This window comes from Durio zibethinus, chromosome 4 (genome assembly GCF_047325235.1).
Source record: "Durio zibethinus cultivar Kanyao isolate XHJ-2024 chromosome 4, ASM4732523v1, whole genome shotgun sequence".
Classification (NCBI taxonomy): domain Eukaryota; kingdom Viridiplantae; phylum Streptophyta; class Magnoliopsida; order Malvales; family Malvaceae; genus Durio; species Durio zibethinus.
In genome coordinates this window covers 32169556-32177558 of record NC_143165.1, presented here as the reverse complement: position 1 = coordinate 32177558, position 8003 = coordinate 32169556, and the positions used below count along the sequence as shown (strand labels likewise).

General features: G+C 29.6%; 2 pseudogenes across 1 annotated transcript; one reads left to right on the top strand and one right to left on the bottom strand.

The window, feature by feature from the left end:
• The first annotated feature begins 1712 nt into the window (after window positions 1-1712).
• LOC111288998 (protein SUPPRESSOR OF GENE SILENCING 3-like) lies at window positions 1713-3630 on the top strand (annotated as a pseudogene).
• A 1674-nt stretch (window positions 3631-5304) lies between these two features.
• On the bottom strand, window positions 5305-6622 carry LOC111287914 (F-box/kelch-repeat protein At1g23390 pseudogene; annotated as a pseudogene). The gene has a single exon (XR_016341278.1). The product of XR_016341278.1 is annotated as an F-box/kelch-repeat protein At1g23390 pseudogene (transcript).
• Window positions 6623-8003: the final 1381 nt, after the last annotated feature.

Here is an 8003-nt window from a genome sequence, read left to right as displayed (position 1 = left end):
TAGACATGTAATTAAATATATAATCATGTAATTAATAATGTAAAACATGCTATTAAATACATAATCATGCAAATAATAATATAAATCATGCAAATAAATCCATAATTAAATATATAATAATACAAATAATAATATATATTATGCAAATAAACACACAATTAAATATATAATAATAATAATAATAATAATAATAATAATAATAATAATAATAATAATAATCATGCAGTCACACAAATAAATAAATTGATTATCATGTAAATAAATTAAAAATCATGCAAATAAATTAATAGTCATGCAAATTTATCAATAAGTCGCATAAATATATTAATCATGCAAATAAAATATTAAGCAAATAAATTATTATGCAAATATAATATTAGTCATGCAAATTCATGCAAAAATAAATACCATGTAATAAATATAAAAATAAGAGTAAGTAATTCAATATTATAAAAGTTATGTAAAAATTATAAAAAAAAAAAAGCAAACATTACCTCAATGGATCACGGAATGTAACAATTTTTCACCTTTTAAAAATTGATGCTTACTACTATAAATCTTAACCTTCCTTCTAAAAACTCCAACTGGATGTTCTTGCAAAAATTTTGTTGTTGATTATTTTTTTTTAATGATTCAAAATTTTATCTAAATTTTCTCTCTTTTCAATGACCTCTATTTGATTTTGAAGTCAATTGCTGTGAAGCCCTCCCTTTGATCTTAGATTTAAGGTTCTTATATAAGGATTAAATTCTTTTCAATTTGAAAAAATTAATTCAACCAAATCTAAAATTTCTCTCCTAATTTTATTCTTTATACAATCTTCACTTTTTCAATAGATTTAGCTCCAAGTATTTCTAAAATTATTCAATCATTAAAATTGAAATTTGAGATAGAATTAAAGAGCTGAATTGAATTCAAGATTTTTCATGCAAAATCTCACATTTTTTTTTTATTTTTTACTCTTTTTTATATTTTTTTTCAATTGACTTTAACTCTTTTAACTAAAAAACAAAAATTAAATTAAAAAATAAAAATAAAAATAAAATTTAAGCTTAATATTTGGGTTCAAAATTTACTTTTCCAATTAAACTTAAATTTCATTATCAAAATAAAAAATCGAAGCCAATGAAACTCAAAAAAGTTTTGGATAAATAGGATGTTTACTACCAATATCAAGTCCTCTAATTTATAAAAAATTTAAAGATTTTTTGTTTGAGAAGTTTCTGACTTTTTATTTGTGTTTTTATTGGTTCACAGGAGCCCCAGTTGACACCGTGCGAGCCATTTGATGTGTATACAAAAACTTTTTCCCTTTGATTTTATTTTTATTTTTTATATATACTGTTTGTAGATTATTTTATATATATTTCTAAATAAGGGGATGCTGTTGATGCAGTGGCTTCATAGGCTTCTGCTGTGAATGAGGTTGCCATTGCTGCTACTAATTGTTGGTTACCTGTTACTAGCTTACGGTATGTTATTGATGCAGTTCATTCTTTTACCGGCTTCAACCAGTAAGTTGCTGCTTTTACTTATTTTATATTTTTGTAATTATGCAGATGTTTCAAGAATGCACTGCATGTTAATGGTAATGATTTCAGCAAAAATATTGCATAGAAAAGCCTTTTTGTTGAACTATCAATTCTCTATATTATAAATGACTCAATCAATTAGCTTCAAAATGATGCTTCAAGCAGCATAAACTATTAGGGATGATCAGTAACCCAACAAGGCAATGGCACACCCAGCATACCGAGGTGGCCCTGGTGCCATTGACTGGTATTGAGCCCTTCAAGTCTATTGACACATGCAAAAATAAAAGGAGCAAAAAGGGTGAAACTCCATCGTGAACTTGCTGAACTTCTGGATGAGGAATTGCGTAGAAAAGGCACCTCAGTTATTCCTGTGGTTAAGCTTTTGGGAAATAGAGGGGTTTAAAAGATGAAGAAAAAGATTATAAAATAGTCTCGCCACCTATGGTCATGATAATGAACACCAGGCTTGGACAAAATGAGAATGATAAGGTACTGCTCTAATTTATGCAGTTTTATTTTCAAATACACTACAATAAATAAAGCTAATTGTTTCTAATTATAGAGGAAATAATCTGTTTCCATATCCTGTTCTGGCTTTTTATTTATTGCATTGTACTTCAGTGGATTGGTATGGGAAACCAAGAGCTTATTGACTATTTCAGCTCGTATGTTGCTGTGAAGGTTCGCATTCATATGGTCCTCAGGGGCATCGTAGGATGAGTCTTCTGATTCTTTAGAGCACAGCAAAGGGTTATTGAGAAGTCGAGCATCTACATAAGCATTTTGCTGAGCAAGGAACAGATAGTGAGGCTTGGGAACGCCGTCGGGTCTTATTTCATCCAGGTGGCAAGCGACAACTTTATGGTTACATGGCTAACATGGAAGACCTGGACAGCTTCAACCAGCATTCTCAAGGATTTCTTTCTATTTCTCTCTTTTACAAAAAATGATGATTATATGCTTACAGGGATAAACAGAAATATAACTTTAATTTCTGAGATTTTTCATTATCATTTTCTTCATAAATAAGTAGTTCTGCAGATACTTACACGGTTAATTCACTTGTGTAAAACTGATGTTAGGCAAACTAGGCTCAAATTTGAGATGAGATCCTATCAAGAGATGGCTGTTAGGCAAATGAGGCAAATGAGTAAGGACAACCAATAGTTTATTTTTTACAAGAACAAGATCGCTAAAGAGCAAAGGCTAAAAAGTGCTCTTGAAGAGTCTTTTGGTATTTGTGAGTGAGAAATTCCGGAAGACAATGGAAGAGAACAAGATTGTAAGACAAAGAGCAAAAATGCCAGCACGAACAGAACAGAGAAAAGGTAATTGTTTCAGTTCTTGATAATTAATGTCTGGGTTGAGATGTAAGTCAGTGGCATTCTTCTCATATTTGTTGCTAGACATTTGGTTGTGGTACATATTAGTAACTTACTGGTTATGATATCTTAGGATAAGGATTATCTGTGCATGTTTGCTATGCTTTATCATGCTTGGTCTTTAAATTTGGATATTATCATATCTTAGGACCTTTTGCCATTGTCTTATACAGTTCACTATAGTCAATATTGCCTTCTTAAGATTGAGTAAGAGGAAGTTTCTCTAATAGGAGGAAAGCAGTCTTAATGCCCATAGATCTACATTATTATACAAGAATATTTATATTGAATGATGAGTGATTGGATATTTGCATGATTCAATGAATTTGTATTGGAATATATTTTATTTTCTTTGTGGAACAATCTCTGTAACAAATGTTTGGTATTAGTAATTGTTTTGTTTCTTAATTGTTAATGTGCTTTGGTTTTTGTTAGAAAGCATGATTGTATTCTTCGCGTAGGATTTTTGTTTTTCATTTGTTTTTTGTGATAAATTTTTTTAGAAGTAGAATGGTCATGCTAAAAGGAAAAGAAGAGACGCTGGTTGGTAATGTCGTTTCTCAAAAGTTAAAAACAATGTAGCATTACATACACACTTTTAAAATATAATGGTAGTTCTTTTTCATATCTATTTTTGTCTGTTGCATAATCAGTTGATTCTTTGGGATGTGAGCGACATGTACTGCAATTTGTGTTTGTGGAATATCTGGTAGAAATTCACCATCGGTGAGTGTAGAGATATAATTATATTTTAAAAGTTTTTTGGGTGGTTGTATAGTAGTTTTTTTTTTAATCTGAAAGAAAGTAAGGAGCAAAATAACAGTTACTGAGAGAGTATATATATGGTTGATAGAACGAAAAACTATTAGGTAAAATTTTGCTGTTATTTACTAGTGAAGAAATTGATCATTAAAAATACTGGATTAAAAAATGTATATAATGAAAGTTTTAAATTATTTAATATTTTTAAAATTAATAAATATTTTAAAATATTCAATTATTTTTATATTAAATAATAATTTATTAATAAATAATTAAAAACTAATAAAAATTATAGTAATATATCAAATAATATTTTTTATTATTTATCTATTTTTAATTAACTCATATAAATTATATAATAATAAATTTTATTCATTTTTTAGTTCATAATATAATAATAAAATTTATTTGACAAGGAATGGGACGAAAAGAAAAAGAAAAGAAAAAAGCAGATCCTGAATTTTTAGTAAATAATAACTCATTTAAAGGCATAATAAAAATACAAAAATTTCAATAGAAATAAAAAAATTTTAATTGGAGCTTCAGTCCATTGGATATTATTGTCCTATCCTTCACTGGAATTTCGGTGTGGGGAAGAAAGCTAACCGCACCGCATATTATGTTATCCACTTATGATCATGGTGTTGACCGAGCCAAAAAAAAATTGATCAAATCACACCTTACTGGAGGAACCGTCAATTCCAAACGGACTGCCGGTGTCTTCATAAAGACTCCACCATTTACGAAAGCTTTTGGTGTCTGATTTTGTGTAATTGGTTGTTGTTAGATTGTTGGTAATTCAGTTTTAATTGAATTAATCATTAAATCGATTTAATTTATTTAATTAATTGATTATAAAAAATGATTGAATTGAATTAATTTAATTAATTAAAATTTTAATTAAAATATTGTAAATATATATTTAAAATAACAAATACATAAATTTGTTAATTTTATTTCAAATTATTAAAATTTTTAATTTAATACTTTGAAATTTGAATATTTTTATTGAATGATTTTATTTAATTTATTTTATGTATGAAAAATAAAAATTCAAAATATAATATAATTTAATATATTTTATTATTTTAGTTAATAAAAAAATTAATCAAATTGATAGAATTAATTTTAATCAATTAATTTTTAAAATTAAAAAATTTAATTTAATTAATAAAAATAAAGTAATTTAATTAATTTAATTTTAAATAATTCAATTTAAAATTAATTAAATTAATCAAACGAACATCCTTAATTATTGTCCGGTAGCTATAATAAGAAAGGGGACGATGGATGGGTTGGTTGGTTAATGGATTCAAGTGTCAGCAACTACTATCTTTTCCTAACTTTAGTTGCATTTTTTTTTAAAAAAAAAAAACAATGACGAAGATAAATAGATAATCCCATCTAAATAAAAATAAATAACTTCTTTTTAATTCCTAATTTCGTATGTTTATTTTATTGAAAAAATATTACAAATATAAACTCTGTTCATAGTCTTAATTTTCAAACGTAATTTTGGATATCGTACCAAAGTAATCCAAAATTCAGTCGGCGTCAAAATCTATTACTTAAACTATCAATTAATCAATCATATTTTACCGCGGTAAATAATTTGCAAGCCCGAATGAATAAACAAATATACGAAATTCACTGCCAAATACACACCAAATTGATGAAGACTCTTACAAAAAAGTTCAAAACATGATTCAACAACGGTAAAACAGGTAAAAACCAATGATTAACATTTCAATATAGTGAAAATTCCATTCCCTGACCCCACCACTTTACCTATATCACCCAACCCCACGTCAGAGCACGTAACCACCAACCTCTCCGCCACCCTGCTACCATCATTCACCGCCGCATTCCTCAAAATTCCCCACCGACACAGCCCTTCGCCGCCAACCTCTAACACCACCAATTCTCCAGGCTCTCCAGGATTGTATATATAGAAAAAATCAGCTTTGGAACTTACTCTTATTGAACTAAAGCTCGTTCCCTCTCCTTTCAGCTTCTCCACCAACTCCTTTGGCATCACCCCGATTTCTTTACTAAACTCCAATGACTCGCCACTTAGTTCCCAGGCTTTCACACCATTTATATTCTCTGAATCTCCGAGTAGTCCCACCATAATCAAGCTGTCCCCATGAAACCTTATCACCGAAAAGTAAATGCTTCGATCAGGACGCAAATCGAACGGTCCAGACCAGATCTTAGAATCGGGATTAAAAGAGTGCGCAACGCCGGACATCTGCTCCATCATGAAAATTGTTTTCGTATCAGCGGCAACGGAGAGCCACGTTGAGGCTGCTGAGTCTTTTAGGGTGGCAGGCATGGACTCGCTCCTTTCCCACGTACGAGCGTTGATGTCGTAGATTTCGACAGCCAAAGGGTCGTCCTCGAAGTCACAGGCTCCGCCGGCGACGATGATGCGGTGGCCAACTACGGTAACTATGGGGTCGGTGCGCCAGACTGCGGGTGGGTTCGCATGGTGCCACGTGAGATGGAAAGGGTCGATGGAGAAGGAGAATTTGGAAGGAGTGAGAGTGTAGAGGAGCTGGGAGTCAGAGGAATGAAGAGCCGACACGTGTCTAGTGGCCAGCTTTTGGTGGATATGAAGCCAGATGTTGGAACGCGGATCGTAAGCGAAGGTGGTGGTGGCGTGAGAGGCGCGGATGCTCTGGGTGTGGATAATGAGCCAAGGTTTGGGCTTGTTGAAGCGACGAAGGGAGGAAAAAACTGCGGCGTTCCAGGCCTTGCAGACGGTGTTGGCTGGGAGAAGATAAATGAGAGGGACGTAAGAGAAAATGGTTTCTAAGACGTCTCCATGAATGGCAACTTCTGTTGCTACTTGCTCTTCAGCCATCCTCAAATTCTTTTCCCCTCACCATAATATTGGGGGGGGGGGGGGGGGGGGGGAGAGGGGCGGTTGGCCTTTGTTTTGATATTATATGAATGTAGATAAAGATTGGGTATAAATACACGTTTATAATAACAACATCTGGAATCGATTTGGATCGGTCGTTTTGCTTTTCCATGTAATAAATGTTGAGCATAGCTATCTGTATTGTAGTAATTTATTATTTATATTGTTCCTCTTTATTCTTAATTTCATCGGGTGGGTATATATAGATATAATAATTTTAAATATAATATAATAATATGAAATAAAATGATATAAAAGATATACAAATATATAATTTAAAATTTTAATAAAAATAAAAAATATATATTTTATTTTAATATATTAATTTAAATTATAATATGATAATTTTTATATTTTCTATTAAACAAACACCAATACTTTATAAAAATGATCTACTTTGTGATGCCTATTGCGATTTAGAAGCGAGAAGAGAAAGAATGATCTGCCATTTGCAGGTGGTCCTATCACTGTAGTTCTATTTTTTTGGTCTCAACCTTTTTCCATTCTATGGACATCATTGAATGAATATAGCTGGCTTCATTCAAAGTCTTTCTTGGATAACCCCACACCTCCAGATACTGCAACTCTCCACAACAGCATCGGCGAGCCATGGGGTCACGTTTGCCAGTTGCCACAAGCTCTTTTTAGGAAGACCATTTTCATTTATACTTTTTAATTTACATATATTAATAATTGTTGTCATTTGTAATGCACGTGAGTATTTATTTTTAAAAATAATCACATATTGAACATATAATTATATATTGTATAAATAATTAAAATTAATAATGTTCATATTAACTTAAATTTACATTCATCTGTAAAGTTTGTATTTTGTATAACATATATCAAATTATATAGAGTATTATTTTTAACCACGGTAATGTAAAATTAAAAAAGTTGAAGATAAAAAATTCAATGTAAAATTTAAGGAAAATTTTGGAATGAAAATATAATTTTTATTTATGAATTTGATTAACTTTATAATATATATATATATATATTTGATTAACTTTATAATATATATATATATATATATATATAAAAGAGAAATCGAATCGTGAACTATATCTTCCTAAATCTTAAAAAAAAAAAAAGTAGAGTAATTAAAAATTGTTCAAATATGTAAAAATTTGTTTTATAAAATCATATCAAACATCCAAATCTTAAATTAAAAGGTATTTTATTAGAGAAATTATTATTGACAGTAAAATTTTTTAATTTTATAAATTATATTAATATAGTAACATATGTTTTTTAATGTATATTTAAAAAATAAAAAAATAATTTTAAAAAAATATGGACATGTATCACTATATTAACTCCGTTTGTGGAGTTAAAATATTTCATTCTATCAAATAATTAGATTGTGACATGTGGGATATATGAAATAGGTTT